Source organism: Penaeus japonicus, unplaced genomic scaffold (genome assembly GCF_977035675.1).
Source record: "Penaeus japonicus unplaced genomic scaffold, GWHDUDI00000001_assembly GWHDUDI00000026, whole genome shotgun sequence".
NCBI lineage: Eukaryota > Metazoa > Arthropoda > Malacostraca > Decapoda > Penaeidae > Penaeus > Penaeus japonicus.
Window position 1 is genome coordinate 28,422,848 of NW_028234428.1, and position 10,000 is coordinate 28,432,847.

The following is a 10,000-nucleotide window of genomic DNA, read 5'->3' on the forward strand; positions in this document are numbered from 1 at the left end:
AGGTCTATTATAAGCGGAGTTTCAGGCTTTAGGTTATAAAACTTTTTTTTCTTAATCCGTTTTGTAGTCAGACAGATCTTCATAGCACCTTTTTTATAACGTGTTAATATAAAAAAGGCAATCAGAGCGAGAGTGCAAAGTGGATTTCCTTATCAGCGTATCACAAACCTATGAAAAAAGAGATAGATTAAAGAAAAAAAAACATGTGTTTGGAAAGCACGGGATCGGAGCATTCGTTCGAAAAATGGCTTTCAACGCTAAGTGTAATATAAATCGATCTCTCCTTTTTTTCTCTCTCTCTTTTTCTTCTTTTCTTTCCTTTTCTCTTTTCTTCTTCGTCTTTCTTTTCTTTTTTCTTTTCTTTTTTCTATCCATTCTTCCTCCACTTCTTTTCCTAATAAATTTCGTTTTTTTCTGTTTTGTTTTCTTTCGTTTTTTTTCTCTCCTCCTATTCTCCTTCCCTCTTTATCTCCCTCTTCCCTTTCTTCTTCTTCTTCTTCTTCTTCATCTTCTCTCCCTTCTTCCCCCTTCTTCTGCGATATCTTTCATCTGACGCGTGACTTTCCTATAACACTGGCCTGTGCATGCGGCCGATAATACTTGTCTATGAGTGATATACATAAGTCTATGATTTCTTGTGCTCGAGCAAAATCACTGTAAGCAATAAACAGTTTATTTTTTATTATTTTGTTTACTTGTGTTTTTTTCTTCTAGCTGTGCCTTCGGGATATGAATTAATTATTATCTTTCCTCTCCATTTCTTTGTCTCTTGAAATTAATTAAACGAACGTAATTCATGTTATTATCGTATTTCTCTAAGTCAATCAATCTCTTTCCACCATGCGTGATTCCTCTGTTTTCTGAAATCCTGTCAAAACCAGTATCTAATATCAATATACTTTCCATTTAACTTTTCGCCTCATAATAATATCTCGAACATGACCTGTTCCCCATGACCTCATTTAACCTAACTCACCAATATTTCAAACTAGAGATAAAACCCAGCAAATTTAAACAAAGCAGTCATTCCTTTATTGACCTCTTTACGTTCTTAAAAAAGCATGTCATTCACCCTTAAAAAAGGTGAATATTCCCCCCTTTAACATTTTACGGCAGAAACGACCCCCTTTTTTGAAAACGTCTTAAATAACGTCTCTCTCCCTATGCAGTGCTTCCTCCAGTGACCCTGTGACTTGGCCTGACCTTTTATGGTGTCTCCTTGATCCGCCTCTTTAGATTCTGTCCGATCTCATGACCTCGACTTGGGTTTTGGGTGTCACACTTTTCCCCATCATCTGCTGCTACACGAGTCACTAGGGCCTTCAGATCTTAACAAGTGTCTCTGTATATGCGTCAGGGAGTCCGTAGTCACGTAAAAGAACGTGTCCAGAAACGTAAAAAAAAGTATTTCCACGTAAATTCAAGAGTTTCCACTTAGATTCAAGAGTTTCCACGTAAATTCAAGAGTTTCCACTTAGATTCAAGAGTTTCCACGTAAATTCAAGAGTTTCCACGTAAATTCAAGAGTTTCCGCGTAAAGTCAAGAGTTTCCACGAAAAATTCAAGAGTTTTACATAAGGTTTTCAGTTATACAAGTGATAACCTCCCCCCCCGTACCCCTTCGCAATAAGTATATATACACTGGATTTAAATATACTTATAGCACAATGTGGTCTGTCCAAATAAGTATAACCAAAAATAAGAATATCCAATTCGGTGTGGATATGGGTACATAAAGCACAACCATGGAGCCTCCCTAGCCGAACGCTATCACTGCATTTTGTTCTGTTAATATGTCTTTCTCCTCCTCCTCCCTAACTTCATCCTTCTTCTCTTCTTCCTCTTTCTTGTTGCTCCCTCTTTCCTTCTTTTCCTGCTCCTCATCTCTACCTTTCTTTATTCTTCACCTATTCATTTCCTCCTCCTTCTCCCCCCCTCTCCTCCTCCTCCTCATCATCCTCCCCTTCTTCCCCATCCTCCTTCCCCTTCCTCCCCCTCTTCCCCCTCCTCCCCCTTTTCCTCCTCCCCCTCCTCCTCCTCCTCCTCCTCCTCCCCTTCTTCCCCATCCTCTTCCCCCCCCCCTTTTCCTCTTCCTCCTCCTTCTCCTCCTCTTCATCTCCTTCTCCCCCTTCCCCTCCTCCCCCTCTTCCTCCTCCTCGTCCTCCTCCTCGTCCTCCTTCTTCCCTCTCCTCCTCTTCCTACCCCTTCCTCCTCCTCCTCCTTCCCGTCCTCCTCCTCCTCCTCTTCATCTCCTTCTCCCCCATCAATATATCACTCCTCGCCCTGTTTCTCCTCCCTCGAAGGCCGAAGTAGTGATCTTTGCACCCGGAGCAATTAAGGGTCATTATCTGGTGCCCTTACCTTGACGCCCCTCACTGCCTGCCGCCCGTCGGTGAGTGTGTGTGTGTGTGTATGTAACCTTAAAATTTTCCTCCTCCCCCAAAATACCTTTAATTACGGCCTCCATTGTGTGGTTACTTCGGGTATTGATTGTCGGGTGAGAGTTCTCTGTTACCGTGTTCCTCCCAAACGATCTTCACTTTTCATCTTTTTGGGTCTGGTTTTGTTTGTTTCGTTTTTTGTTGTTGTTTTAGGTCTGTCTGTCTGTCTCTTTCTCTTTTTTTATTCTCTGTCTTTTTCTTTATTTCTTTCTCTGTGTGTCTTTCTTCTCATTATCTCTCTCTCTCTCTATGTCTTTCTCCTTATCTCTCTCTCTCTATGTTTTTCTCTTTCACTCTTTCTCTCGATTTCTTACTCTTTCACTCTTTCTCTCGATTTCTTACTCTTTCACTCTTTCTCTCTATGTCTTTCTCTTTCTCTCTCTCTCAGTCTCTCTTTCTCTATCTCTATCTTTCTCTTTCTCTCTCTCTCTCTCTCTCTCTCTCTCTCTCTCTCTCTCTCTCTCTCTCTCTCTCTCTCTCTCTCTCTCTCTCTCTCTCTCTCTCTCTCTCTCTCTCTCTCTCTCTCTCTCTCTCATACCCTGGGGCTTCCCTCTTTCGTGTATCCTTCTTTGATCTCTCGTTCCTCTCCCTTCCTTCATTATCCCATCCCTTTTCAGATATCTTAAACCCTTTCCCTTGTCTCTTTTTTTCTTTTTCTTTTTATCTTGTCTCCCTACCCCTTCCCGCGCTCTCTCTAAATCTCTCTTTCACCTCAAACACCACCTCCCTCTTACTCCCACGTGCGCACACCCATTTGTACACTCATGCAAATAGAACTTCCCTCCCATTTACCTTGGCAACTTCACGTGCGACCTTGGCACTCGTCTCACATGTCGATGGTAGTGATTCTTTTAAAACAGTGTAATATCTTAACCTACACTTGTTGAACTTGACATATATCGTTTAGTAAAATACAGCGGATGTGCGTTCCCCCAATCTTCTCTAAAGCAATGACTTGAAATCACGGTTGAGGACAAAGGTAAAGGAAAGACATGCGCACACGAATAAACGCATAAATTAATATAACAGACATCATTCTACACACGTACGCGCATGCGCGCGCACACACACAACGAACCACAATCATGTAGCCAAACGCACACATATACACACAAAAAGCCACAGACAAATAAACACCCACAGACAAAGAAACCAGAGACACATAAACACGCCCACACCCACAGGCACACGCAAAGGGCCACACCCACCCAAACGCAAACCCCTTTTTTCCAGCCCTTTTGTTCACTGCTACGACCTCCTTTCCTCCACACTGCAACCCAAGATCCCATTCAACGAGCCATAGCAACAACCCAGCCTCGGAAGACGTCGCTCAAGCCAGTAGCCGTGGCGGGAAGGCGTCAAGCAGGAGATTGCTCTAATGTCTGCATTTCCGACGCCTTCGATGAGAGAAGTGCCAAATTTCGGGCAATTTCGACGGCGGTTTCGGCAGTAGCGGCTCGCCCTTTTGCGACCCCTGTTTAACTCGAGTGTTCCTGGGGGCTTCGGGTCTGCTGTCGTCTCTCGGTGGGGAATCGCTGATGGCGAATGCTGTTGATTCTGTAATTAGTTCTTAATAAGGCCAAAACATCAAGGGCTTTGACACTGACTGAAGAAAGATTGGTGTTAATCTCACCGTAATTATCTATTAACTTTCTCTCTTTCTCTTTCTGTATCTGTCTCTGTCTCTTTATTTCTCTACCCCCCACCCTCTCTCTCTCTCTCTCTCTCTCTCTCTCTCTCTCTCTCTCTCTCTCTCTCTCTCTCTCTCTCTCTCTCTCTCTCTCTCTCTCTCTCTCTCTCTCTCTCTCTCTCTCTCTCTCTCTCTCCTCTCTCTCTCTCTCCTCTCTCTCTCTCTCTCCACTCTCTCTCTCTCTCTCTCCCCTCTCTCTCTCTTTCTCTCTCTCTCTCTCCCGCAACGCTCACTCGGGACTTGAATAACTTTCCTATACATTCGAGTCTTCTTAAATATGTCTCCCGCCTTACTATGTTTCTTTCATAATGTGACATAAATAGAGTACTTATGAAGATCTATTTTACAAGATATTCTAAAGATCATTCATGGTAATTTATAATGTTAAAGACATCACTTACCTAAATAAATTCAAAACAAAATTAAAAGAACATTTCCTAAATTGTCAGTTGTGACATCAGATTAAACAGATGTATTGTATATATGTATCAAGAATAACCATTGTAATTTATGGAATAAAGTTTTTGAATTTGAATTTGAATTTGAATAATTATAATAATACGGATGATGATGTTAATGGTAATGATGATGAGAATGATGACGATGATGATGACGATAACGACGACGACGACGACGACGATGATGATAATGATGATGATGATGATGATGAAGATGATGATGATGATGATGATGATGAGGAGGAGGAGGAGGAGGAAGAGGAGGAGAGGTGAGAAAAAAAAACAATAATAATATCAGTGTAATCCAGTGAGATTCTCAACAATGAGGTTAACAAAACCTGCAAGAAACAGGCTTCTGAAAAGTCTATAATCTTCCATCGTGATTCTCAAGAGATTAAACGACCATTTTTATATTCTTTTTTCTCTTACCCGCGTCTCTACCCAACTACCTTTCCTCCTTCGCCATAAAATTAAAGCTTAAAAAAGTAAAAGATTGTTTAAAATCCATCTTATAATGGCTTATATAATTTCCTTAGACGAAATTCAGATGCCCAACTTTACGAGAGCTGTAAACCTCAATGCGAAACTCTTTAGTTTTACGAAATCTGCAAATAAAAAAAGTTAATAACAAGAGTTTAAAAAAAAAGATAAACGAAAGGGAAAAAGTATAGCCTATCACTAGAACAAACCACGAGACGTAAACAGATAGTGAAAGAGAAAAACACTAATGCATAGCCACCTCGTGACCCCCCGCGAACAATGGCGGTGGCGGGAAGGAAGTCAAGCGGTGTTGCCAGATGCGAGACGCCCATTGTTGAAACCGTGGCAATAGGGGGTTGTAAAGGGTCGCCCAGGGGTGGCTTCTGGCATTAATGATTAGGGGATGGCACTGTGGCCTAGGTCTCATGGCCCTCTGTGGCACCGAAGGGGAAGTTCAAGGGGAGGATGGTATGGTGTTACAACAGAGGGATTGTTTGCGGTGTGTTTGATGGGGCGGTTACAAGCTGATGGGACACAGTGCGTGTCTGAATGAGATCTTTCAATTACTGTATTCTTTCAAGATGATGCTATTGTAAAGCCGTTCCGGAGGAGATCACAGACTGTCATATTGCAAAAGCATAATTTGGGGCCTTGGGTAATATTTCATAAGTGCTCAATTGATATTATTGCGAATACAGATGTATAATATACAGGAGCAGTAATAGTTGTGACAAACCTTGAATAAAGTTCAATGTGAAAAAAATAAAGAGAGAGAAAAAAAAAAGATTGACTTTATATTATAGAAGCGTGATATTCAAAAAGGGCAAATAAGGAATGATTTCCAGTGGTTCTTTTCAGTTGAAGAAAAACACTTCATGACTTGATGACAGTACTTTTCCCAGTAATAACAATATATATATATATATATATATATATATATATATATATATATATATATATATATATATAATATAGATAGATAGATAGATATATATATTATATATATATATCAATATATATATATATATATGTATATATATGTATATATATATATATATATATATATATATATACATATATATATATATTTCTATATTGCATACATATGTATGAAAATCAATTTATCTTTAGGACAATTAAGAAGATAGTATACATATGCACTGTGAACATGTTATTCAAGGGAAATAAAAATACAAGAATAGGATAATAGACACAGAATAAAAGAAGAAACTCACCCTATCCTTTGCAACACAATCATACCCAAAATGGAAAACTGATTTGTAGCCCCCCCAAAAATAAAGGAAAAAAGGATGACAAGTAAATAAGTAAATTACAACAGTACATAATGATAATGATAACTATATTGATAATAATGATAATAACACACTGATATTAATGATATAAAAAAAACGTGACCCTTAGCGAAGGTCAGAGCCATCCAGAGCCACATACGAACGCACAGACGACAAAGATTAAAAGGACCATGACTGGCGGAGGTCATGCATGACAGGGCAAAGAAATCATGACATCATGAAGAAGCATGACTGGTCAAGAGACACCATGACTGCTGAGGATTGACGAGGGACAGAGCCAAGCCTTAGGATCAGGATTACGGTTGTCATTTTCAGGAGGAGGGGGGGGGGGAGGAAGCGATTGGTGACTGACATCATGACAGGCGCAAAGATTATAAGTCACTCTAAGTACTAAGTCGGATAAATAAGTCATATCAAAATCAGATACGATTTTGTATCTAACTCGAAATTTAATCTTGAAAGATAATGAATTGAGATTTAATTAAAGGAAGAGTGAATGTGTAAGAAGAGAAAAACGATTGGTATGACCTTATGTTGTCTTAAGCATATGACATAATCTCCCTTTGTTATGGAGATCATGAGGCCTCATTGTTGTGCGAAATGAAGGATGGAGTCTCTTTGTCTGTCTGTCTGTCTGTTTCCTACTCTATATCTCTTTCTCGCTATCTCTCTCTCTCTCTCTCTCTCTCTCTCTCTCTCTCTCTCTCTCTCTCTCTCTCTCTCTCTCTCTCTCTCTCTCTCTCTCTATGTGTGTGTGTGTGTGTGTGCGCGCGTGTCTACCTATCTATCTATTATCTCTCTCTCTCTCTCTCTCTCTCTCTCTCTCTCTCTCTCTCTCTCTCTGTGTGTGTGTGTGTGTGTGTGTGTGTGTGTGTGTGTGCGTGCGTGTCTACCTATCTATCTATTATCTCTCTCTCTCTCTCTCTCTCTCTCTCTCTCTCTCTCTCTCTGTGTGTGTGTGTGTGTGTGTGTGTGTGTGCGCGTGTCTACCTATCTATCTATTATCACCTCCCGCCCTCTTTCGCTCTGCCAAACGCACAAACACAGGCATACACCCTCCCCTCCCCCCCTCTCTCTCTCTCTCTGACCCGATGTCGAGGTTAGAAGCGCATCATTTACTCTTTTTTTTCCCACGGAAGGTTATACCAACGCCCATAAAACCCGCCAATAAAAAGTAGTGAAGCCTATGATTGGCACTTTCACTGTAGCATCACTGCCGCCCCCGCACCACACCACAACGGGGGCTGGGGGAGGGGAGGGAAGGGAGGGGGGAAGGGAGGGGGGAGGGGTCTAGAAAAGAGGCCTTGCACCTGGATGCGATATCGTGGGGGGGGGGACTGTTACCCCCCTCCCCTTCCCCTCCTACTCCTTACCTCTGTCTTTTCTCTGTTTGCCGGGATTTTGATTTTGTTTTGACGCTGTTTGTTTGCTTCTGTCTGTCTCTTCCTATCCTTATTTCTCTTTCTCCGTTTCTTTATCTTCCTTTCTCTTCTTTTTCCCTTTCTCCTCTTTCTCCTTCTTTTTCTTCCCCACCTCACACTCTCTATCTCCCTTTCTTTCTCTCTTTCTCTTTCTCTCTTTCTCTCTCTCTCTCTCTCTCTCTCTCTCTCTCTCTCTCTCTCTCTCTCTCTCTCTCTCTCTCTCTCTCTCTCTCTCTCTCTCTCTCTCTCTCTCTCTCTCTCTCTCTCTCTCTCTCTCTCTCTCTCTCTCTCTCTCTCTCTCTCTCTCTCTCTCTCTTTCTCTCTCTCTCCTTTTCTCAAGCTGGTGGTATTTCTCCTTAATGGCTCATTCTCTCTGTTTTTCCTTCTTTATTTTATTCTTTATAGAATTTTCGGCAGAGCTAAGATTTAGTGGGTTTGGTAAATGGATCAACACACATATGAAATAACCACTATATTATTTCAGAATTGACTTGTCAATGAATGCTTGGGTTTATGTATTTTGAAAATGTCCGTTTGATAAAGGTCATATTACTCAACGAAATACACTTTTATTGAAGAATGTATATTTGAACGCATGCATATTCTCTCTCACACACACACACATAAACACACACACACACACATACACACACGCAAACAAACACAAACACACACACACAAACACACACACACAAACAAACACACACACAGATACACACGCACATGTACACACACACACAGTAGTAGCTTTCGCTCACATCAGCACTGCACCGTGATCCGTGACACGTGACCTCGACCTACCTGTTAATATGACCTCAGGGCGTTGACCTCTTCCCCGGCACGATTTCTGCAAGGAAGGAAAAAGAGGAATATAATAAGCCGTTTCGAATTATCTTGCATTCATTACTTTGACATTGAGATAAAATGTCCAAAATGTCATAGGTTTCTGTTTTCTGAAATATATATACACATTTGAAGTAATAAAAAAACTAGAGTAGTTTAGTGAGTATTGTATTTATAAGGAAAAAGAAAAGCATAAAGCATAACAATAAAGAGAAATAAAAGATATTCAAAAATCTATCTACTAATATACGTACATTCTATCACTTCTCACGAATAATGGTCAATTAAACGTTTACACAAGATACTTCAAAATACCTTGATAATCATATTCGAATGTTACCGATAAAGAAATATTCATAACAATAATAAAAAATCAATCGATTTCAATACTGCGTTGCACACATGTACCGAACAGAAAATGAACCATGCGGGAAGGTTGCATAGAAAACAAAGTACCGTGCATATAATTAACCCATCTTTTTCCCCTTTTCTTTTTTCTTCTAGAAGAAAGTAGCCGACATATGAAGGCCCTTCATATCACGGATAATTAAACCAAGTAACAGCTGAGGCTAACCAACCACGCCAGCGAGAGTAATCAATGGCTCATCAATATCAATATGCTTCGAAAGTCGGGGCAAATTATTACTGGGGAAAAAGAGTCTTGGATTAATCACCACAAAGGGAGAAGGGGGAAGGAGGTGGAGAGGAGGGGAATGGGGGGGAAGGGGAAGGGAGGTGGAGAGGAGGGGGAAAGGGGAATGGGGAAGGGGGAGGGAGGTGGAGAGGAGGGGAATGGGGAGGGAGGTGGAGAGGAGGGGAAGGGGGAGGGAGGTGAAGAGAAAGGAAGAAGGAAGGAGGTGGAGAGAGGGAAAGGGGGAGGGAGGTGAAGAGAAGGGGAGGGGTGAGGGAGGTAGAGAGGAGGGAAAGAAAGACAGAGACGGCGCAGGGTAGAGGGGGAGGAAGGTAGAATTTGAGTAGGAGGAGGAGAGATGAGCAAAGAGACGATATCAGAAAGAAGGAAGGTGGGGAAGTGAAAGAAAAATGAGTAAAGAGGAGGAAAGAGAAGAGAAGTTGCATGGGAAGAGAAGAATAAAACAAAAATCAGAGGAAAGTGAGAGTGCAGCTCCTCTCGTCATAGTCAACCAACTTCCGTTAACAATTCTTCAAAGTTGCCGTGACTCACTTTCGACACCCTTCCCCCGTGAGCGTGATCAGCTGACCGCCGCCATCATCAATTTCCCGCCGTAAAATGAATCCAAAATGACGAAAGGACGCAATATCATCAACATTCCTCGTCTCATTTTATTCAAACGCACGCGACTGTTTTCGACACAAGCTGACGACAAGTCTTCGA

General features: G+C 41.4%; 1 protein-coding gene across 5 annotated transcripts in view; it reads right to left on the reverse strand.

The window, feature by feature from the left end:
- Window positions 1–10,000, reverse strand: part of LOC122257917 (uncharacterized) — a 164,530-nt gene that overhangs the window by 93,827 nt on the left and 60,703 nt on the right. For all 5 annotated transcript variants that reach the window (XM_086552235.1, XM_086552238.1, XM_086552233.1 and 2 more), the window contains one exon: window positions 8,605–8,650. The gene's annotated coding sequence lies outside the window, so the exon portion shown is untranslated. The remainder of the gene's footprint in view (window positions 1–8,604; window positions 8,651–10,000) is intronic.